Below are 25118 nucleotides of genomic sequence, written 5' to 3' on the forward strand. Positions count from 1 at the left end.
ACCTAGCTCAAGCCTAGTTCAACCAAAGCCTTTAGTTCCTCTATTTCCTTTGCCTCCTATTTCACACCCTACTATATAGGGGATAGTAGGAGGTCACACTCGTGAGCCTCAACCCTTATGGATTGAAGCACCACAAGTGGTGTCAATGATCTCACAACAAACTCTTTGTTGGTCTCATAGCCCAGACAGTTGTGATGAGTATTTTGATAATGGGGAGAAAATCCAAAGAGTCATTTCTATTGATGACTCTTTATTCAATGCTCCAACATATTTTAATAACAACTTCTCCTCTCTTGGAGATGAGGATGACATGCAAGCTAGTTTACAATGAATTGTCTCTCATGGAATATGTGGGGGTTGTCAGATCTCCCTAGAAAATATTCTGTTCATGACACCGAGCATAGGTTTGGTCATATTGATCTTCTTTGTCTTCAAGAAGTTAAAGTTATAGGGTTTTTGCTGACCTCAACTTGTATTGTTTTATAGCTAGATAGCATCATATTTGCTTCCCAACATGAGGCTAGTCAAGGTGGAGTTGTTACTCTTCTCTTTCCTCATTTACTTTCTTCTATTATTTTGCATGGTTCTAACCCACTGCATAGGATGGTTTGGATTTTTCTATCTTTTTTGAATCTATCTTTTAGGATTATTAATGTTTATGCTCCTAATGATGATATAGAGAAATCACACCTATGGTGCTAGTTGGTAGTTAATTTGCCACCTACGAATTGGGTCTTTTGTGGGGACTTCAACATGGTAGAGCTAGCCACTGATAAGGAGGTACTTTTTCCTTTTATATGGGAAGCTAGCAACTCTAAGGTCTGGTTTTACATGTGGAACAAGCTAGGCATTTTTATCCCAATGCTAGCTACCACCTAGATGGGGTTTTTCATACATGGTCTAATTTTTGAGCTAGGTCTAACAAATTTTTAAAGAGACTTGATAGGGTATGATTTCTATATACTCTTTTTTCTCTTTTTCGCATAAGTATGCCCTACTCATCGCTCCTCTACTAGATGTGATCCTACTTGATCACTCCCCCATTTTTCTATCTATCACTTGGAGAATGGCTCAGGCTTGTCCTAATAAAACCTAGTTTTACCACAATACCTCATTGTTGTCCCATCCTCCCACTATTTCTCACATTCTATAAGTGTGGAATCTTGAGCCTCTCAACCCCACACCCATGTTCGGTGGATTAAATGGTAGAATTATTTCATTCTTTACTATGAGGTTTCTTCACAATTATGGTAGACAATTAGCCAAGTACTATAGAAGATCTCATGAAGCCACTACCAAAGATCTATGTACAACTTCTGAAGCTCTTACCATGAATCTATTTGATATAAATCTCTAGATTGGGCTTTCCAATCTTTGGCACTAGAAGCAAGTTCTACATAGCTATGCTACTAGAGGACCTCAGATCAAGGCCCATCTATATTGGTTAGAGGTTGGTGATTAGGCTTCCAAGGAATTTTTTAATGTTGTGTGGGCTTGCTAATCTACAATTGGCATCAAGTGCATCCATAAAGACCATCAACTCTTTACTGATCAGTCAAATATTCTTTAGTCTTTTGTGCATCGTTATGAGCATGTTTTCACAGCTCAAGGACCTTCTACCACATGTCACCAAGCTCTTCAAAAATGCCTTATAGTTATTTCTAATTAGCTTGCTCCTGAGAAATATGCATTTTGTGAGAAAAAATTAATGCTTGCACACTTGAAGGAAGCTCTCATTTCCATCTCTACTGACAAGGCCCCTAGTTGTGATGGCTTTCCTTATGAATTTTACAAAATCTAGTGGGAAGATATTTGACCTAATTTTCTTTAGGTTTACCATGAAGCTTTCAATCCTAATTCCCTAGGCAACATTATCAATAAGGGAAATATTAAATTTATACCTAAAGCTGGTGATCCTAAGAAAATTTTCAATTGGAGACCCATCACCTTGTTGAATGTCTCCTACAAGATCATTTTCAAAGCCCTCTCTCTCAAAAATTGGCATTTTCTTCCTCAGATTGTTTAGCTTAAACTTTTTATCAAATCACACTATATTTTGGACAACATCATTGTTATTTGGGAAGGAATGGAATGGGCTATGCAATCTAAGTAGAAGGTCTTATTTCTCAAAATGACTTTTCCAAAGCCTATGACTAGATTGAGTGGCCCTTTATTTTGGCTATGTTGCAAGCTCTAGGGTTTGTACCAACTTTTCTATAGTCTATGAAGATGCCTTTTGGAGATGCCTCTGCTACAATCACCATTAATAGGAGGCATTCTAAAGTTTTTGGGATTTATAGATCCATCTATCAAGGTTTCCCTCTTGTGCATTTTCTCTATGTGCTAGCGAATGAGGGCTTTGGCTATCTTCTTTCTAATGCTATTTCTCAAGGTACAATCTGTGGTATTTCTCTCCCAGAATATTCTACAAAGCTTGTGAAAAGCCATATTGCTAATGATTCTTTCATTACTTTTCTCAAGGAGGAAGACAATGTTTCCAATGCCTTGCAGTACCTAGATACTTTTTACCTTGCTTCTGGGTCTGCTATTAAATGATACAAAATGTTTTGTTATCGACATTCCTTCCTATTAGGCCCTTAATGGCTTCAATAATAGGGGTAGAAATGGGTCTAGCATGGGGAAATATTTAAGTTCTTGGGAATTCCTTTCACTTTTCAAGCCTCCCCTATGGAGTTATGGAATGTTGTACTTGCGAATATTGAGAAGAAGTTGGAATATTGGATGATGAAACTTCTTTCCCTTGCAGGAAAGTTTCAAATTTTCTCTAAAGTTCTTTTTGCCTCCCATGTGTACTATTTTTCTTGTTGGCCTCCTTCCAAAGCTTCTTATCATAAGCTAGAGCATCTCCTTTGAGAATTCCTCTCAGCCTTTTATGATATGCAACATGGATTCCACAAAGTTACTAGGGATTATTGCTACTTATGCAAAGCCTCAAGGGGGCTTGGGTTGGAAAATTATTTTAAGACACTGAATTTCTTCAAACTTCTTAATTGACCAACCTGACTAGAAGGGGATTGGTTTTCAGATCCTTCTTGTGACTCCTTAACCTGTTTAGATTTAGGGTACTTTTATTGTTAATAGTATTTGGAAATCCTAGGAAGCTATGAATATACACTACTCACTAAGGGCACGAGGTTAGCACACTTTCCACCAAGATCCCTAAAAATAAATTGGGTGTGCCTAGACCTCTCTAGTGCATATATGTCATTTGTTCTATCATGACTATGAAAAATACATCTATTATGCTAAATACTATTTTTTTGAGAGTAGTCCATGTAAAGGAACCTTGTCATATATGATACTATAGCATTTGATTCATTATTCCTTTTGCAAAATCAAACTAGAGAGTGCTCTCCAATATATAAAAAATTGAATCCTTGATATCATGTAGTTAGTTTTTATGTAGTATAGGGCTTCATTGTGCTCCACTTGAGATAAGGGTTCTATTTATCCCACCCCCCTCCTATGCATGGTTACTTGATTCCTATAAGATATAGTTTGACACGAGTCCATCCATTAGTTCTCATTCATGCTGCACTTTTATCTCACATTTTCATATTGTGTTGCCATCATTTCATATTGCACTCTTTCTCCCAGTCATGATTAGTGTGACTAGAATTTCCATATAGTGATCATTACATACATATCACTATATGTTGATGTATACTAACATACATCCATTTCATTAGCACAAACTATATAGTGATCCACACATACAACACAAAAAATACATGCATCAACATCATATGGGACATGCATCATCCAAATGTTAGACATTATATATGTATAATAAAAAATACTAAACCACATCACATGCATCCTATATCACAATATTAGTAGCAATATCATAACATCATGCATCACATATAGTACTCATAACCATCATATGCATAAAGACCATTATGTATACACCTTTAGGATCATCAAACCATGTCATCATATATATCCAAAAAATGACTATCCATGTGCAACCCATATACAAAATATTATATAGTACATCATGCTAGATACATCATCAAAAACTTGTTGCATTTGCACATACATGTCTATCATTGTGTCAAAAATTGGTCACTTTAGGGATCATCTACCTACCTGTAAGGCCCCTACTCCTCCTATACCCCTCCTAATAGAGGTCTCACCTACCCAATCTACTCTTATATTTGATGACCACCTGTGGCCCAAGAGTTGGATGCCTCTTGAAACTCTAAACATCATTGGTCAACTAGCACAACATCATAATATAATGTCTAATAGTAGCCTACCTCTCATAGAACTCATGCCTCATGATGGTGTGCATACATGGCCTCTTGAATCATGGTCACCATACCCCTATCTTGTGTCATCTACATAGTGATTTCTTGCTATCCATTATGATTCTCTACTCACCATTGTAACGTCTCTCTGTCAGACTAGAGGGTAGCCACATCTTGTTGTAGAGCATCTAACTTTGCCAACTCCTTTGTATCTACATGCACAGTAATATCACTAAACTCACTAGCATATATCCTCACCTATAATCTTGTAAGGCCCTCTTGGTCAATATCTTCCTTGGTCCACTCTTCCTATAACTCTACCTATAGTTGAGCATTCTTTGTTTGTACAATGGTAGACCTCACCCTCTCTGTGCTATCTCCTCCTATAGTTGGGTAGCCTCTATTTGGACACTATCCAACTCTACTCTAACTATAACCATGTCAACCTATTGTACTAGAGGTTACCCCTTTGGTACCTATAGTATGGGTACTCCTAGAAGTCACTATCCCTATACTTGTGAACATTGTTGTGGTCTCTACACCAATGGAAGCTTTACTAGTACCTTCCCTCCCTACTGATGAACTCTTCATCCCTATGGCCCTTGTAACTATGGTACATGTCCCTCCTCTCTCCCTCTAACACCATTCCCCTACCTTGTTCCTACTCTACTAGTGGCAGTGTCTATAGTACCATTAGTTTCATTAGCTGATGTGTCGCCAACTACTGTGTATATGTAATTATCATCCCTATGTCTCTCTAATCCTATCCATGATCCCATGGTTATAGAAGAACACCCCACTATGAAGCCCTCACCAATCTAATCATGGTCCCCAATCCTCACAATCTTCCCACCTCCCTCAAAAACACTACATACATGATTCTATTAGATACAACATCCTAGATGCATTCAAAATGGCTTTGTGCCCTAGAGGGCATATAACACATCATAATGTGCATCATCCAACCAATGATCTAGCAATATAACTATGCATACTATAAGTAGAGATGATCCTTTGAATCATCCTTTCTACCTATAGAGAGTATGTCTCCCCAATGCTCACAACCTATGTATGGTGTCCATTCAAACATGATTATCTCATCCAAACAATGTCACCAAAATCCTATGGACTCGGTGGATGTATACTAGTAGGTGGCCTATATTGACATATATATATAACTCCCTGGGCTATGGTGTCTCATGTTGAGTAATAGGTCATATCACACCTACATGTTCCCTTGACCATACCATGAGTAGTGTCAATTTTGATCCTATGGTCCTATGTTTCCTTTATGTGCACATATGAAGGTCATAGTACAAATGGACTATTATAGTGTGCCTCTAGAAAAAAATTGCTTCATCATCCTTTAGCAAAGTGTTAAGCACTAATATCCATCCAATCATAAATCCATGTCTAGCATGGTTTGGTACCATCCTCCATATCAATGATGCCAAATAGAGGGCTAGTTTTGATAGTTCTTGGTCCAATGTCTCTCTCCATGTCAAGCAAGACTATTGAATCGATAGTTGGTGTCTCTATCACCCAAAGTCCTCCCATATATATGAATCTGCACCCTCTATAATATACTCTACATATCTCCCATGGATTAGAACTTGGATTATTCACCACACATCTATAAAGGTCATCATAGCCTCCTATCGATAGATGGAATCTCAAAGTTAGCATATTTCATTGCTCCACCAATGTTGATAATTGTGTTGAGTGTTCCCTCAAGTCTAGCCACATGTGGTCATGCTCGAGCCTAAAAATTCATACATATCCCCACTCTACCTCTATCAATATTTTTTCCAAGGCCATCATCATTGGATAATGCTCTTATGACTAGAATGTCACCACTAGCTCCTATAGTAAAGACATGGAGCAATTAGTCCACCATTGTATTAGTCATCTATTCTTTTAGCTAAGTATGGGGCATCTTTCCTCATCAACCCTAGTCAACCTTGTTTATTGGGTTTGTTAATGAGTCCACATTGATGAAGATTTTAGTCCATGTAGAAGGGCATTGGAAAAGACAAAAAATTGTATAGACTTTGATCAAGAAACTTCAGTGGCCTCATAGAAATCAGTGCTTTCACAGCTAACTACCATTTTTCCATCTGCAGAGATGACAACATGAAGATCATTGTCTCTAGAAAATTCTTCCTCTATTCTTTTGTCTACACAGAGGACAAGATGAGAGCTATCATCTTCATAAAGCCATGTTCTTAGGTTTATCCTCCTTAGGGATGACAAAGTGAAGAACTATTCTCTCTTGCTCGACTCGCTTTTTTCCCAATTTCCCACTCAAAAAAATAACTATTAAAGTGATTAAATATTTTCTAATGAAGTCTAGTCTCCCTAAGCTAAACTTTAGGAATCTAATAATTAATTCTTTTATTAATTATGATGATGTAAACTAGGTTAAAAATTTCTAGGTTTTTGATCTCCTTTATAAGGATGATCTCTCTTTTTAATTATTAACTGCATTCACTTTTGATTATAGCAATTTCCTTTTTTTCTCATCAAGAATGTCTCATCTATGGAATTAGGAATTCTAGTCTCCATATCCTTTTCTTCTCTTTTCTATGAAAAGTGTTTGCATGTAGGTGATTCTTGGGAGCTATGGAGTTGATCATTCATCAACTTCAACATGTTATCCAAAACTTCATACTCCTATTTGGTTCTTGAGAGATTTGGCATTGATGTTTAGATTTATGGCTTTAATAGTTGGGTCACTTTGCTATTAATTTTGTATAATTTACAATGAATTTATAGAACTATAAACACATATGGTTTTAACGAGAAAGCACAAAAGGCAGACAAACATCCACTCCCAAACATGACATAGATGTGAAGAAACTAATTAGTCAAAAGAAACCAATAAATAAATTATACAAAGCTCATTTACACAATTATTACATTATAGGAGAAATGAAGAAAAGAAGACAAAATTTTCTCCCCAAACACATGAATAACTAAGCCCAAAGTCACAAATCTATTTATATACAAACTGACTCTCTAAATGGTGCTAAGTAGGTCTCCACCCTTGTTAATATCAATTAATTAGTGCATAAGACGTTACATGACTTAAAGAAAAGAAAGAACTAGATAAGAAGAAGGAAGTTGTAAGAGGATCTCAGAGTCACTAGAAGCTCTAAAAATCATAGCTTGACCTTCTCTGGGTGTTTCTAGGATTTGAACTACCATAAAAATACATTTCCAATGCATGGAATGCTCTAAATTAGGAATTGGTAGTTAACTTTCAGTGCGCTATTACTTCTTCAAAATAAATTGCGTACCTTGCACACCTTCACACCTCATGCAACTATGCACCTCGGTGGTAGCTTCCAAAAATCCAAAATTTTCATAAGTGTCAAAATTGAATTTCTAGCTTATGGGTTTTTCCTTCCTTATCCCAAAGCAATTTGGACATTTATTCTTGAATTTCTCTATGACCTCTACTAGTTGGAAAGATTCTAAAAAATCCAAAGCTGAATTTTTATATTGAACTATTTGTTGATAGTTACTAATTGCCATATGGGTTTCCAAAAAATCCTCAAGTTTAGTGTCTATTTACAACAATACCTCTTTAGTCTTAAATGCTTGCTTGATATCTTCATCAGATGAATCATCCTAAAAATTTATTTGGAAATTTTGGTCTACTGATTGCACTAAATTGATCTTGACATTCAAAATATTCAAAGATGTGAAGGCAAGAAACATTGTAATACTTCTTTGCTTCCAAAATTTGTTCTTGAGTTAGGTCTCTTAACCTTTAAATATCCTCATGTAGTCCTTCCATGACCTTATTACCAGCAGTTATCTTCTCAATGTAATCCTTGATCTTATCAATCTCTTCCATTGTATATACCTCCATGAGTGTATGATACCTTTGACCTTTCATAAATGTCAAAATTTTTAGGTCTTTCTCCTAGGTATGTACCTCATCCATTAACTTAAAATCCTGGTTCACTATGGGCTCTAGTCATGTAAGTCATCCATTAGCCCAAAATTCTTGTTAACCATGGACACCAGTTTATCTACACTTTGGTGCAGGAGCACCTAACCCTCCTATCACCATGGCATCTTCATTTTCAACTCTTTATGATTTCTACTCAAAGACAATTGAACCTAAAGAGACGTGTCATGAGGTAGTCATAGCTATTTAATAATTTGAGCCTAATTATAAGACCTAGTCCCCATTTGGTACTTTATAAACCACGGGTTTTGACTATGGTCAAAAGGAATTTCTTTGATCTAGCATAGCATATGAATTTCTTTAGGTTTATAAACATTATTTAGGCCCCTAGAGTAAAAGCAAAAGGTCCTACATGGGTCAAATTGTACAATTTGTTAAAATTGCAAAATGTTGCTTGACAACTTTTGCAAAAATTTGTCAAATTTTGTTAAAACAACCCCCAATGGTCACAACCTTTGAATTTCCATTGGAATGGTTGGAGAAGGACTTAAGAAAGCCCTTTCATGCAGGTGGAAATTAGAGAATGTAATTTTTCCTTTCAAATCAAATAATGATCCCATTTTCCTTGCCAAACACAACAATTTTTGAGTGTACAGTCAAATAAGGATTGGTGCATGTGAATAACCTATTGTTCTAGAATCCTAGACATCATATCTCATCAATTGAATTGATTTTAGAATTTGAAGTGGTCTATAACTCGAGTTATTCTTAGATCTTTCTTGGGTGCATCAAAACCCTCCTTTTGGTGGTGAGTTAAATAAATAAGCCCTAACTTGCATTCCCACCATGGGATTTCCAAACCACTAGGTAAAGTGCAAGTTAAGAAGTTTTACTATAGAATTCCTTAGAAATGGTAGATGGAAATCAAGGCTTCTTCACTTGCTAGCAAGCCCTAGCCCAAACATCTCTATGTGTTTGGTGTAGAACAAAATATGTTGACTCTGCAGGCACTTGCAGAGTAGATGAAGCCAACCTAATGGTGGATGTTGAAGCCTGATAGCTCCGCACATGTTTCCTCATTGGTAGTTTTTTTTGGCGAAACATCTACTTAGCATTTACTTCTCAAACCCTAGCAAGTAGGTTTAAACAAGGAATTTGCTAAAATTTTGGTTAGGTCATCATCTAATTAGTCTAGAGTCTACAAGTTTGAAAACTTGTATTTATCCCAAAACAGTATCCCTATATATTTTTTGTTTTTAGGGTCCTTTGGAGGATTTTCAAACCAAATCCTAATTACCTTATTGATAGGGCTAATAGGGGCTCCTTGGCCTAATAGGCAATATGATTGTTTGAGACCTTTGGGAACAAAATGGGATTACCAAACTCACCAGTTTGGAATTTTTGATCATCAAGGAACCTTTCCACCTCCCCTTAAACTCATAGTTTTCACATCTAAGAAAAAACCTAGTTTTAGAAGTTTTGTGCTATGTAGCCTAGTTGGGAAACTTTGGTTCCTAGGCTATATTTTGAAGTAAAGTAATTTCATTGGTGTTGAGCCCTCTCTTGACTCTATCTTGGAGTTCTTTAAGTATCCTAAGGCTGCAACACAAGTATTTTGTTGTAAAGGGGAGAACTCTACATCAAGTGGAGTCAGAGCATACCTAAGATCCCTTGGGCCAATAAATTTATTGACACCATGACATAAGAAGATGATGGAGGGTTGTCTTCAAGGATGACCAATGCAGAGATAGTTAACTACCTTCATGATCAGAAGTTGAGGCAAGATGAACAAAGAGACAAAGACATGTTGAGACTATGGGTGTTGGACACATTGCATAATATTGTTATATTGTGTATTTTATTTTATTATGTAATGTTGCACCTAGATGGATGTGCAACATGTAAAGATTTCCATGAGATATACTTGATGAGTTATATTGTAACATTGTGATAATCTTTCATGTAGTTATTTAATATTGGGGAAAGGAATTAAATTTCCAATATTAAATGTGAGGTTAATGGGTTGGGTAGCACATGGTTTATGTAATACTACTTGGTGGTTTTATGGGACTTGTTGCTATATAAGTAGCCACAAGGGTAGTTGTAGTGAGAAGAAAAAATGCAAAAAAGCCAAAGAGTCAAGAAATACAAGGCTTGATAGGTTAGCCAAGGGAACATTTGTGAAGGTTGGAAGCATGGCATGGAATGTGTGGATTCATGCTTGTTCACATAGATTTCTTGGTAGTGGCTATGGCTTTGAAGGCTTCCACAGATGTATTGAAATGGTGTTTCTTCCTAAATAATACATGGTGATGGATGTTTTTGGAGGCTAGGTTTTTTTTTCCCCTCAGTGAGGGTTTCTTAGGGTATATCTTGTGTCCAATTTTTGTGTGGGTATGTTGTCTATTCTCTTGCATGTGGATTTTAGTTCCATGTTTGTTTTAGATTAATTATGGGTTATGTTGAAATAGTTATATTTTTTATTGTAGGTTTCCCTACAAGTGGTATCTGAGCTATGGTTTCATTGTTATAACCCTAGATTGGATCAATGAGAATGCATGAGAGGGTAAAATAAAAAAATCATAGTGAAAATGGTAAAAGGATGGTCTTAGTAAAATGGTCATAACGTTCTCTCAAAATATTGGATTTCAAACTTCTTATAGGTGTTGGAAAAATAATTTAGAGGACTACAACTCGGTGTAGGTTTGATTCTGTAATTTTGACATTATGTTAGCTTTTAAGAGCCCAAAAGTCAGATGCTATTTAATTTGAGCATATATTAGGGAGAAACTTGGGCATATGGAGTTGGAATTCAAACTTTGAGTAGTTGACAAAAGGATCTTGGAGAGATATACACATTGGTTTAGATTTGGTGTAGGTTTTACATGGTTTACTTGGTGATATATTAATCTGAGTAGTTGATGGTATATATTGACTATGGTGGGATTATGAGTTTATGACATTATATGTTTGGAGATTTAACATTTGATGTCATTGTATACTAAGTTTATTTTTTAAAATGGTCTCATGATGATATGGTTATTAGTGTTTGGTTTGGATATGTATGATAACTTGTTGGGTCTACAAGTTGTACAATGTTGTAAGTGGTCTATACTTACAAGTTACATTTATAACTTGGATATGGCTTGTCTTTGCCCATTAATATTTTATTATTGATACATATTTAGATTGGTGGCTTGGATTTGGGTTGTTTATGCGCTAAGTCACATGATTTTCTAATTACTTCTTCATATAGAAGGGATAAGATGTGTATATGAGCAATCTTAGTATGCTAATAGAAACCAAATCTAAATAAAGCTTTTACAAACTAAACAAAATTCATAAACTTCAAGATAGACTAAGATGAGCTCTCAATTGAGAATATGAGCCATTAATGGACTCTCTCAATAAGAAGCTCTCTTGTTGAGTAGCTTTATCTAAATGGATAGGATGTATGCTCAATATGCTTCCAAAGGCTTCAATGGATGATTGTGGATTTTTGGTGTGGATAGATGGCTTTAGTATGGATTTGGCTCTCAAAATAGCATTATAAATTTACTTCATGGATTGTGTTATTTTGCAAAGGGTAAGGATCCAATTTATAGGCAAGAGGCTTGAGGGATTGAGGGCTAAGATGCAAGGATGGGAAAAAGCTCATGGAGGGTTCAGATTGCATGAGAGGAGAGCACATGGATTGTGCTTCCTTATAGCCAATCAAGGAGTGACACATGTCACATGGTGAGAGGATGGAGGAAAGGGGAAGGATGAGTCAACAAAGGAGGCTCAAGGGATAAAATTTTCATAAAGACCCCCATAATGACTTGTAAGAGCAATAAAAGGGCTTGTAAGAGTCATTTATGACCTAGTGGACTTCATAAAGTTTTATGGTTGAGATATTTTGAGGGTGATGAGAGCAATTTTGACTTGGACTTGATTAGGAAGGTTTTAAGCTTGTTTAGGCTTGTGCAAATGATTAGAGGATGGATTAGGATGGTTTAGGATTAGCTTAGGGATAGGCAAGTGGATGGCATTTAATGAGGGTGGGTGAAGGAGGAGATATTTGTTAACTTTGGCTTGGGTTAGTAAGTCTTAACCCATGTTTAGGGAATGTGACAAGGTTAGGAGGGGATTAGGATTAGGTTTAAAGACATCTTCTAGAAGAGTCTAGATTTTGGATGAGGATAAAGACTTTCTAGAATAGTCTAGAATTTCCTAAGATGAGGATGAAGACTTTCTAGAAGAGTCTAGAACTTCTTAGGATGAGGATAAATTAGATTTTTAAGAAATAAATAAAGTTTTATTTATTTCAAGGGTTTGGGTTGAGGAGATATTTATTAAAACTTTTTTAATAAACATGAGGATTAATATTTAATTTTAATTAAATATTTTGAGTTGGGGTTAGGGGTAGGAAATGATGAGATTAGCCTTTAATCGAAATTAAAGAAGGATTAGAAGATTTTGGAAGAGGTTATTGGTCATAAGGAAATTGGCCAAGTTTTGGGCAAAAAATAAATTTTTTATTTATTTTAGGATTTTTGGTCAATTTATTAATTAAATAATTAATAAATAAGAAAATAATGTTTAAATAAGATTTAAACATTTTTGGGAGGGATTCCTTAATTAAATATTTTTAATTAAGATAAAGGGATTTAATGGCATAAAAATTAATTAATTAATTAATTAATAAATGATGATGTCATCAGAACTTTTTCAGAAAATAAAAATACTTTATTTTCTAAAGGTTTTTAGGTGTCTACAAGATGTTGTTACCAAGTACAGTCATGGTGGAGGATTGTGGTTAACTATTTTATGCTAATAGGTTAGACACTTTGAGAGTCAGATGCTCACTTCATGGATGTGATCATGGTGCCATAGATTTTGGCATGATATGATTGGATCTACAGGTACATCCTTGATGTGCATTGGTTTCAATTTGCAATTTGGTTATGGTGGTATATCTTCTTGGTTGAGTATCATGGCCATTTGGTTTTTTGAGGAGCTCATGATGTGCACTTTGAGTTCTTTGATGTTTTGATACCTTGGTTGATTCTCATGGTTAGAGGAAATTTTTTCATCATGATGTCATGGATAGCTTGGATACATGGTTTAGTAGGAGCTTGTGATAGTGATGAGGTGACAGTGTAGGATTAGTTCCTAGTTTGGTTTGTATCTTCTTGGGTTTGGAGATCTTGGTTTCAGTTGGTACTGACACTTGGTTGTGTGAGTGTAGGCATGGAGGATCTTCATGTAGGAGATGGATTTTATGATGTCATGATTGACTAGGTACCATAGTTGAGTGGGAGTTGTTACCATTGATACATTAATTGGGTGTTTGCAGATGTTGGAGATTTGTCTTGGATCTTTTTGCTATAGAAGTGTCTTTGACATTTGCATGGTGCACTTGGTTATCTTCATGGTGTGTGAAGATGATTATATCTTGAGGACTGATAGGGTTCCTAGTTATCTTCATGGTGTGTGGGGATGGTTCTTCATTTTATGTGGAGATGGTTTTCTTCATGGTGTGTGGAGATGGTTGCATCTTGAGGACTAATGGGGTTCTTGGTAAAGGTATGCTTTATGCTTTCATTTGACATGTTATTCTTAGTGTTAGGATGGTTTCATTTTTATTTCATAGTATACTCTTGATATGCATTTAGTATTTTTGGCATGTTATCATATGTTCATATGGAACATATTATCTCTTTAGTTGAGATGGTTAGATCATGTTGTTTTATTTATATTCTTGAGGCCATGGTCAGAACTTTGACATTGATCTTGGTTTAGTTTCTTGGTATCGAGTACATTGATCATAAGCTTGATACTTCATGATATTTCTCTATTGCATTTGGAGTTTATATGGATTGATTGGCTATAGGCAGTCATGGATACTTAGAGACGGTAGTGATGTTGATTTCTCTTGGATTAGAGAATTATTTGTTGGGATAATTATTTGGTTTTAGTAGGAAGTCCGAGGGGCATTCACCTAATATGGACTTGAGAGGAGATTGTTCTTAGATGAGTATTGGTTAAAGACTTGGATATCTTGATGAGCATTCTCATTCGCCACTCTTTGTCTACTCGACGGTTTGCTACTTGAGAAGTATAGCCCATTGTTTCTCTCAAGTGCATTATGTTTATACTTGTCTTTCATGGATATGGATCTCGAGCTACATTACATGAGTTAGTTCTAGAGGGTTCATTTGAGAGATGGTTTAGCATGGTTATCTCCATTTTCATATGTTGTTTGTATGCTAGTTGAGTTTGGGAGATGCTTTTATATTGGGTATATTCCTTGGATTAGGAATAATTTGTGAGTTGATCTTCTTGTGAGAGGATTACATCCATGACTAGCTATATGTATGGGTTGGGTATTTTTGTGGCTTATTGGTTGGGATTTTATGGAGGAGATCATATTTTCATAGTTTACATCTAGACATGTATGTAGAAGGACATGATCTTCCTAGATACTTAGTTTTGTTAACATTGGATATGAGATTAGTTACAGATTGTGATCATTGGTTTATGCTTGTGTATGTAATGTGAGAGATGACATGGTTATTCCTTTATCTCTTTCCCCTATTTTTTGTGGATAAGTTGGGAGAGCATTCGAGATTGGTTATGAGAGTTGTTCTTGCATATTATTGGTTTATGTGTTGTGGATGTCCTTGAGACTACATGAATTCACTTCTTTGAGATGTTGTGAGTGAATTGGTTATATATTTGACACTATCTTTTGTAGTGCAAGTTTCTTGGTATATATGTGGTAGGCATTGCTTTTGATGATTATTCTTGTAGGTATAGATTGGATATGTTGATGATGTAAGATTCACTTGGTATACCTTTGAAGGTATGGATAATTGCATGGGTTTGGCACTTGTTGTGGGTGCTATTTCAGCTATGGATATTTTGACAACTATGGATATATGTTATTACCTTTGGATCAAGTTTTTTGTGCTTTGAATTTTAGTTGGTACAAGATATTATGATCTTTTAATGTGACAGGTTGGGTGGCTTTCTCTTTGGATGGTTTCTATGTATGTTCAGTGGTAGTGAGATAATAAAATGTAAGATTATTCATGTTTGAGATGATGGATACTTTGATTTTTTTGTGGGTACCAGGATGGAGCATTTTGCATCCTTTGATCCAATGTGGTGGATGTGCTAGGAGGGATTGTTCTCTTGTTCATTTATGTGGCTATGGATTGACCCTATTCAATGTATACAACAAGTTGAAGATTTTTGAGATTATGGTGGTTGCACACATTGCATAATATTGTTATATTGTATTATTCTATTTTATTATGTAATTTTTCACCTAGATTGACATGCAACATGTAACGATTCCCGTGAGATATACTTGATGAGTTGTATTATTTCACTGTGATAATATTTCTTACAGTTATTTAATATTGGGAAAGAGAATTAAATTTCCAATATTAAATGTTGGGTCGATGGGTTAGTAGCACATTGTTTTAGCACATCATTTATGTAATACCACTTGGTGGTTTTGTGGGACCTACTACTATATAAGCATCCATAAGGGTAGTTGTAGTGAGAAGAAAAAAGGTAAAAGAGGCAAAGAATCAAGTGAGACAAGGCTTGATAGGTTAGCGAAGGGAGCATTTGTGAAGGTTGGAAGCATGGCATGGGATGTGTGGATTCATTCTTCTTCACATAGATTTCTTGGTAGTAGCTATGGCTTTGAAGGCTTCCATGGTTGTAGTGCAGTGGTGTTTTTTATTGAATAATACATGGTGATGGATGCTTTTGGAGGCTAGTTTTTTTTCGTTAGTGAGGATTTCCTAGGGTATATCTTATGTCCCTTTTTTTGTGGGTATGTTGTCTAGTCTCCTGCATGTGGATTTTAGTTTCATATTTTTTTTAGATCTATTATCAGTTATGTGGAAACTGTTATCTTTTCATTGCAAGTTTCCTTGCAAGAGATGCAATTGATGAGGCAAGAAGTAGAGAAGCTTAGAGAAGAACTCAAGAATAGAGGTAGTGGAAACTTTGAAGATATTGGACAAGGGATTGATGATGAACCTCTTGAGCTAGAGGAAGAAGAATACCCTATAGAATAGAGGTTGTTGATGAGGACTCTCAAATCTATGGAGAGAAGAACCATGGATGCCAAGCTTAAAATTCCTACGTACAATGGGAAGATGGACCCAAATGCTACAATGGATTGAGTGGATTCCATAACCAATTTCTTTGAATGTGAAGATATCCCTAAAAATAAAAGAGTGAAGATTGCCAAGTCTAGACTAAAAGGTTTTACACCCACATGGTGGAACTTCATCCAAGATGATAGGGTGAAGAATGAGAATAATATAGTCACTGCATGGAAGAAGATGGTTTCTCTACTTAGAGAGACATATGTCCCTGATGATTATCAACTAAAACTTCATAAGAAAAGAATGAGCTTGAGACAAAAGGAGATGGACATCCCTAATTATACTAAAGAATTTTAGAAGTTGGTGATGCAATCCAAATTGGTTGAACCTAAAAGAGCAAAGCTTGCAAGGTATATGAATGGATTAAGGCTTACCATCTAAGATAAACTAAGTTTGGCAAGCCCTACCACTATAAATTAGTGATATTAATTGGAACTTAAAGTTAAGGAGAAGTTCAAAAGAAGAAATGAATAGAGTGGTATAAACAAAGGGAAGAATGACAGGGGTTAAAGTTTTGGAGGAAGAGGACCACAAAATAACAGACCTCAAGGAGACTCTAACAAGGAGAATACACAAGGAGAACATTTAGATGTAGGAGAGGTAATGGTAGAAAAAAAAATGGTGGAAGGAATAATGGGAAAATTAAGTGCTATAACTACAACCAGATGGGCCACTACATAAACAAGTGTCCTAAGAAGAAGAAAAAACAAGGAGAAAGAAGGACCAACATTGTTCAAGAAGATGGTAATGATATTGTGTACAAAAGTGTCACACTTCTATAAACCATTATTCTTGAGAATACCCATGCAAGAGGGCATCTCAAGAGGTAGCTTATAGCTCTCTATCTATGATGTTCAAAGGCTATGAATGAAAACCCTTGCAAGGTGCACCATAGAATGAGAGATTCAAAGAGTAGAGGCAAGAGTGCCATATCCAAGAATCTAGAATGAATGTAATGTGAATGGAAGGTATTCTAAATGAAATGCAAGATACGAAAAGAGAACTAAGCTAAAGCATAAACAAAGCTAAGCTAAAATGAAAAAATGCAAGAATGCTCCAAGTCTCCAAAAGCCTCAAGAAAATCTTTAGCGTAACACTAGAATGAGAGACTAAGATTTTTGAATGAGGAGAGAGCCATACCTTTTAAAGAAAAATGGATGGTAGAGATTAAGAGGAAAAAGAGACATAACCAAGAGAGGAGAATGCATCTTGAGTGATCCATGTGGAAAAGAAGATCAACCAATCACAATTAATGATTGACTCTTGAGAGGGTTTGAAATTTGTGGAGGAGAATTAAACTTATTTTTTAAAATAGAAGATTCCTCTCATATAGAAAATTGCTCATTCATGTGTAGAAAAAAATGTCTTTTCTTTTATTTCTAAAATAGGAATAATACTTTATGTGTGCACACTTAGGATAAGAGATGAGTGGGGAATTTTATCTAATTAAAAGGGGCAAATGTTCTTTAAAAAATAAATTGAACTTAGGATAAAGTGGTCAAACTATAGGATAAAATCAAATAAATTTATTTGTAGGGATTTGATTAAGGATAAGCATTAGATAAATCATGGAAAAATGCTAGAAAGGGGGCTCATAGTCTAGATGACCATTTTTAGTTGATTACAATGATGAATGAGTCAAAAATTGTACTGGTGAAGAAGGGGCTGCTCTCATGATGAAGATGAAATTGATTCAAGAACCTATGCCAATGGAACCTCCATAAAGGAAAACCCTCTTTAGTACCAACTATAATTTAAGCCATCAAAAGGTATGCAAGTTGTTCATTGATTTTTGTTCTACTAAAAATCTTATTTCTAATGAAATGGTAGAAAAATTAAATCTTGAAAGGATACACTACCCAAACCCCTCCTATGTATCTTGGTTAACAAAAGGCCAACAAACCCTGATCAATGAAAAAATTGGCTAGATTTATCAATCAAAGACTATGAGGATAGGGTTCTTTGTGATGTTGTGGACATGGATATATGTCATCTTTTTCTAGGTCATCCGTGGCATTATGACATCAAGGTAAAACATGACGAGGTTACAAACAAATACCAAATTGTGAAAGATGGTTAAAATTTTAATCTTCTTCCAACCCTAACCCTCACTAGGAGAAGCCCAAGGAACAACTACTAATTGTGGCAGGGAAACAAGAAATTTTACAAACTATTTAGGACCCTTAGATTGGGTATGCCCTAGTCCTGAAGCCAAAGACAAAACTAAACCACCAAAAAGTACCAAAAGAAATCAATAACCTATTGTATAAATACAAAAGAATTCTTACAAGAGACACACCAGATGAACTCCCACCTCTAAGGGACATCTCACATTAGATTTCTTTCATACTAGGTACCTCTCTTCCTAACAAGGTTGGATATAAATTGATGCCTGATCAAAATGCAAAAGTTTCAAGGGAGATCAATGATCTATTTTCCAAAGGACTCTTCCAAAAGAGTCTTAGCCCTTGTGAAGTCCCTAGTGTCTTAGCTACTAAGAAAGATGGAAAATGGAGGCTATGCACTAAGTCTAGGAAAATAAAAAAATAACTATCAAGTATAGGTTCTCTATACGTAGAATTGAAGATCTAACTAATCAACTAGGAGGAGCACACTATTTCACCAAAATAGACCATAAATCACGCTACCATCAAATACGGATCAGGCCTAGTGATGAGTGGAAAACTACATGTAAAGCCATTGAAGGTTTATATGAGTGTCTTGTCATGTGATTTGGTTTAATCAATGCCCCTAACACCTTCATGAGATTAATGAATGAAGTGTTCCATGATTTTATAGGAAAGTTTGTAGTTGTCTATCTTGATGACATATTGATCTTCAATAGTAGTAAAGAGGAACATTTAAAATATGTTGAACAAGTCTTCAAGAGGTTGCATCATAAAAAATTAAAAATCAGACTTGAAAAATGCTCAATCTTGTAGATAAAGTTGACATACTTGGGTTTTGTCATCTCAAAGGGTACAATGAAGATGGATCCTAAAAAAGTGGAGGCTATAATTAATTGTCCAACACCTAAGACAACTAGAGAAGTTAGAAGCTTTCATGGATTAGCAACATTTTATAGAAAATTTATTAAAACATTTAGTCACATTTGTGTACCTCTGTTGGATATAATCAAGGGACATAAGAAAATAAAGTCTCAATGGACCACTCAAGCAAATACATGATTTAAGTATTTAAAAGGTAGAGTAGCACAATATCCTATCTTGGCACTACTTACCTTCAACAAGCTATTCATAATAGAGGCTAATGCTAGAAAATTTTCCATAGGATTAATTCTTAGTTAGGAGGGGCAATCAGTTGCTTTCTTCTCAAAAAAACTTAATAATGCGAAGAAAAAGTATAGTACCTATGACCTAGAACTATATTCTATGGTTCAAACCCTAAAGAAATGGAGGCACTACTTGCTTCGTAAGGATTTCATTATCTATATAGATAACCATGCTTTAAGATTTCTCAATAGCTAGGTTAAGTTGAGTTCTACACATATGAAATGGATACAACAACTTCAAGCTTTCACATTCTCCATCAAATACAGGAAAGGCATTCGAAACAAGGTAGAAGATGCCCTAAGTAGGAGAATCACCTTGGTAGAAGAAGTTCAAATAAAAAGTATAGGAATCAATGCTCTTAAAAACTTGTATAAGGATGATCTATACTTTGGAGAGATCCATAAGGTCTTTTCTACATTATCAATTGCCTATAACACCACATATTTAGATTACTTTTTGCAAAATGGCCTTCTATTCAAAGGAGGACAACTTTGCATTCCTAAATGCTCCATGAAGGAAAAATTTATCAGAGAGAAGCACTATAGCACTTTAGGAGGACACTTTGGGATTGATAAAAAATTGGAATTGATAAGTAGAAACTATTTTTGGCCAAAACTACCTACTGATATTAGGAAAATTTTTGAATATTGTACAATATGCCAAAGAGGACAAGGAGTAAGGATAAATTAGGGACTTTACCAATCCCTACCTATTCCAAAAAAATCCATGAGATAGTGTGAGTATGGACTTTTTCTTAGGCCTTCCATATAAATATAGGGATTTGATAGTATTTTTGTCATTGTTGATAGATTTAGCGAAATGGCTTACTTTGTTCCTTGTAAAAGCTCGAATGATGATTCTCCTATTGGTAACTTGTTCTTTATCGAAGTTTTTAGGATATATGGATTGCCAACATCCATAATTTTAGATAGAGATGTTAAATTTCAAGGTATTTTTGGAGGACTTTATGGAAAAAGTGAGGTACTAACAAGTATCCTTCAATTCTACCTACCATCCACAAATAAATGGGTAGACTAAAGTAGTGAATAGATCATTGGTCAACCTTTTGAGGTGCATTACCAAACAACATGTGTAGACATGGGATGTAATTCCCCCTTAAGTAGAGTTTTCATTCAATGGTTCAATTAACAAATCTATATGGAAACTCCATTTCAAATTAATTATGGCTTCCATTCTAGAGGAGTTATGGAACTAAGAGACTTACCTAATGATGCAAGAACTAGTATAAGGTGAGGAATTCTCAACATGGATAGAACATATCCATGATTAGGTCAAAGATACTCTAAATTAAAACACTACAAAGTACAAATGGGAAAAAAATAAGAAAAAAAGGCGTGTGTCATTCAAGGTAGGAGATCAATTATGGGAATATCTGAACAAGGAAAGACTTCCTAGAAAGCACACCAGACTGTAGAATAGGAAGATTGGACCATGTTAGATACTACAAAGATATGGAGAAAATTCCTATTAAATTTTATTACCTCCTAACATAGAAATTTCCCCTATATTTAATATTGCTGATCTCACAATTTTCAAAGGTGATGCACAAACTAATGATGATATGTAGGATACTGATGAGATTTAGGCAAAATGGATCAAAGATCTACCACCTAGCCAACCATTTTAGTTGGAAAATATTTTGGATTCATGGGTGGCCAAGAAGACAAGTAAGAAGACCTATATTAACTATTTGATCAAATGGAAGGGTCTACCAGAATCTAATTGTACATGGATGAATGAAGAATTAATTGCTAAACATCGCACATCTGTTGAACAACTATCCTCAAGTGGGACTTGAGTTTTTCAAGCAAGGAAGTATGGTGCAAGAAAACCTAACCCTTTGATCAACATAGCATCTTCATTTTTCACTCTTTATGAGTTCCACTCAAAGGAACTTGAGACTAAGACACATATGTAATAAGGTAGTCATAGCTATTCAAAAATTTGATCCTAATTGTAAGGCCTAGTCCCCATTCTGTACTTTATAAACCATGGTTTTTAACTATGGTCAAAAGGAATTTCTTGGATCTAGAATAGGATAGGAATGTATTTAGGTTTATAAACATGATTTGGGCCCCTAGGGCACAAGAAAAAGGTCCTATACGAGTTAGATTGTGCAATTTGTTAAAATTGCAAAAAGTTACTAAATGCAACAGAAACTTGTCATCTTTTTTTAAAACATCCCCTAACAATCAAAACCTTTGAATTTCAGCTAGGATGGTTGGGGAAGGACTTAAAATAGCTCTTTTAGGTGGGTGTAAGTAAGAGAATGTAATTTTGGCTTTCAAATCAAATAAAGATCCTATTTTTCCTTGGAAAATGTAGCAGTTGATGAGTGTACGATCAGATACGAATCAGCACATGTGAATAACCTATTTTACTAGAATCCTAGACATCATATCTGATAAATGAAATTTATATAAGGATCTGAAGTGTTCTATAACTCAATTTATTCTTAGATCTTTTTTGAGTGCACCAAAACCCTCCTTTTGGTGGCCAGTTTCAATAATGAAACCCTAACATGCATTCCCAATGTGGGATTTCCAAACCACTTGATAAAATGCAAGCCAAGAAGTTGTACTATAACATCCTTGAAGTATGAGAAATGGAATTCAAGGCTTCTTCACTTGCTAGAAACCCTTGGCCTAAACATATCTGTTTGTTGTTGGTCTCAGATTGGTTTTGACAATTGAGTGTCAACACACTTCAGAAATTTCTAAGTTGATATCGAGTATAATATAGATGTTGAGATACAGGATGTACTATGCCAAAAATTTAATAGGTGTCAAGTTATTCAGATGCTGAGAAGATAGACGGTGTTGAGAAAAGTTCAAGTCTTGAGTGATAATTGATGATGAGCCAGTATATGTGTCGAGTAAAGTATAGGTACTGAGCAAGACAAAATTCCTATGCGTGCCAAGCATCAGCAATCAATCAAGTAACACAAAATCAACATAAGAGTCTATGCCCTCACAAGCTTAAATGTAAATTATTTTTCAGCTGCCTCAAGATGAATCTCAACGGATCTAAAAGATAAAATCTAATCTATTACATTCCCTATGTAATTAGTATGCAACCAATCAAAAAAATGGAAAGAATTGAGCGAGAAAGATGGATGAATCTCAATCGTAGATTCATACCTAACTCTAAGTCTTGAAACATTTTTAAGGAGGTCAAAACCCCATAATTTAGTAGAGTTTAAGAGAGAGTATGGTACAGGAAACCAAGGAGAGAATGCTAGTCAAGTTTAAAGGGGTGTAAAGACTTAGAAGAAGGATGGCATTACAGAATTAGGTTATCAGAATAGAGTATCAGTACTATGAATAGAGTTATATCAAATCAAGAAGGATTAAATCAAATTGGACAAAACAAGGATATGAAATTAGTAATTGAGGACTATAGGTTATTAGGTCAACACATTCTACTATACTTTCTAGCCATGGTATTAGGAGAATAAAATTCTTGTGAAGATAGGTTGGTTTAATAGCCATATTGTAAATCCTTAACAAAGTGGTAAATCCTTTAACAAGGTGACATTCCAAGTGAATATTTGTAAATCTTTTAGATAGGTCACTTTTAATAATAATATTTATTCATTGTGGTAATAATATTTATTTATAATGTCAATATTTTTTCACTAAATCCTAGCGCAGGAGCCTGGAGGAGAAGCAAAAATCCAATCCTATGCTTGTTTTATTCTCATTCAAATTTAGCATGATGTAACTATGCAACTGTAACAATCTCAATCTAGGAACAATATATTTTTGTTGGTTGATTTCAAAATTTCATGATATTTGATAAACAATAAACTATTTATATGTTGAAGTGTATCTCATCTGGCTAAATAATCCACAAAGCAATGACAATTATTTATTATTGTTATAACTGAATCTAAATGTGACAAGTAGAAAATAAAAGGCATGAAGATATTTTTATTGAACCAAAGACGTGAAGCCTCATTTGCTCAAAAAATTGACCACAATAAAAGAACTTATCTCATTCATTCAAAAAGTGAATAAAGACACAAAACCCTTTTTTATTTGTCAATCCTAAGTAAACTCAAAACTTGTCTTAGATGCATTTAGATAAAAAAATAATTATGTTTTATAATCTTATTGCTAGAATATAAAAACTTAACCAAGATAATTAATCCTAGAGCATATAGCTAAGGATAAAAAAAAGTTTTAATAGTAAAATGATTAAAAAGAAAAGGGGAAAAAAAACTATGATATTTTTATTAGGATTAAATTACATATTTTTTTATTTTTTCATAGTTACAAAACCTCAGAAAAAATATTAAAAATGAAAGTAGAACATTGAACAATAAATTTTAAAAAATTAAAATACTCCAATTAACAAATAGAAGACTTCTAACTTCTTTTGTATAAATATTAAATAATAATAATAATAAATATCAAAAGTCTCAGCAACTCATTATTCAACATAATTTGCAATGCCAAAGACAAAGAATTATTTGAAATCAAAGCATAATAAAAACATCTATAGAATTTAGATTTGTCTCATTGGACAAATCCTAGAAAATATCTCTCTACTACCTTAGCACACATATTGAAGGAGTTATGGGCCACCTTAATAAAAGGAAAACTTAGTTTTATGCTTGTTGCATAATGGAAATACTAGTAAAATTGGTCAGTCTATTTGTAGGTGGCTACCATTTGCAACCATGAGTGACATTCTTATCAAATTAATCTACCAACAGTCGGCCCTCCACTCGACAATATTAGATTCTGCAACATTCTCGGAGAAAGAGTCTAAAATCTTGCTTTGATCAATCATTGGAAGGCTTGCTAATATTTTAGTAATTCCTCTTTTGAAGCTCTCGTTGAATTCTAAACACCCAACAATGTTAGAGGAAGAGGGAGAACCAATGTGTTCTAAATCCTTGAGTACATGATCATAGCAACAGATAAGATATCCCATGACTAGCACACATTTTGTCAGGAAAGAAATGTGTGAGAGTCTTGAAAGAATTATGTCTTAGTTGGCTATAGCCTCAAGAAATATATGGACTAAGATTTGTATCACAGCACCGTAATATGGCCTCACTAATTTAGGACGACGATCCCAAATAATTTTTGGATGTGCTAATACGTCAGCAATGCTTTCGTCTTGTTCAACAAAAAATTCAAAGGTAGCTTCAAAAATATCCCTTTTACATAGCCTAATCAGATCCAACAACCATAGCAGAGATTCACAAGACAAACCCATTATTTCAATTTCTGAATTACATTTGATATTTTCATTTCTCTTCCTCAATTCTTCTAAAAGGAAATTTGTGCATGTTTTTGGATAGCCAAATGTTTATCTTCCTGCAAATAAGCAACTAGATGCCTCTTCATAGTTTCCTGCATATGTTGTAGAGGCACACCATTAAGAACAAATGGCTTGTTAAGAATTGGAGAAAGCATTTTCGGGA

The sequence above is a fragment of the Cupressus sempervirens genome, chromosome 11, assembly GCF_028749045.1.
Source record: "Cupressus sempervirens isolate cs-2001-9-10 chromosome 11, ASM2874904v1, whole genome shotgun sequence".
In the NCBI taxonomy this organism is placed as follows: Eukaryota; Viridiplantae; Streptophyta; class Pinopsida; order Cupressales; family Cupressaceae; genus Cupressus; species Cupressus sempervirens.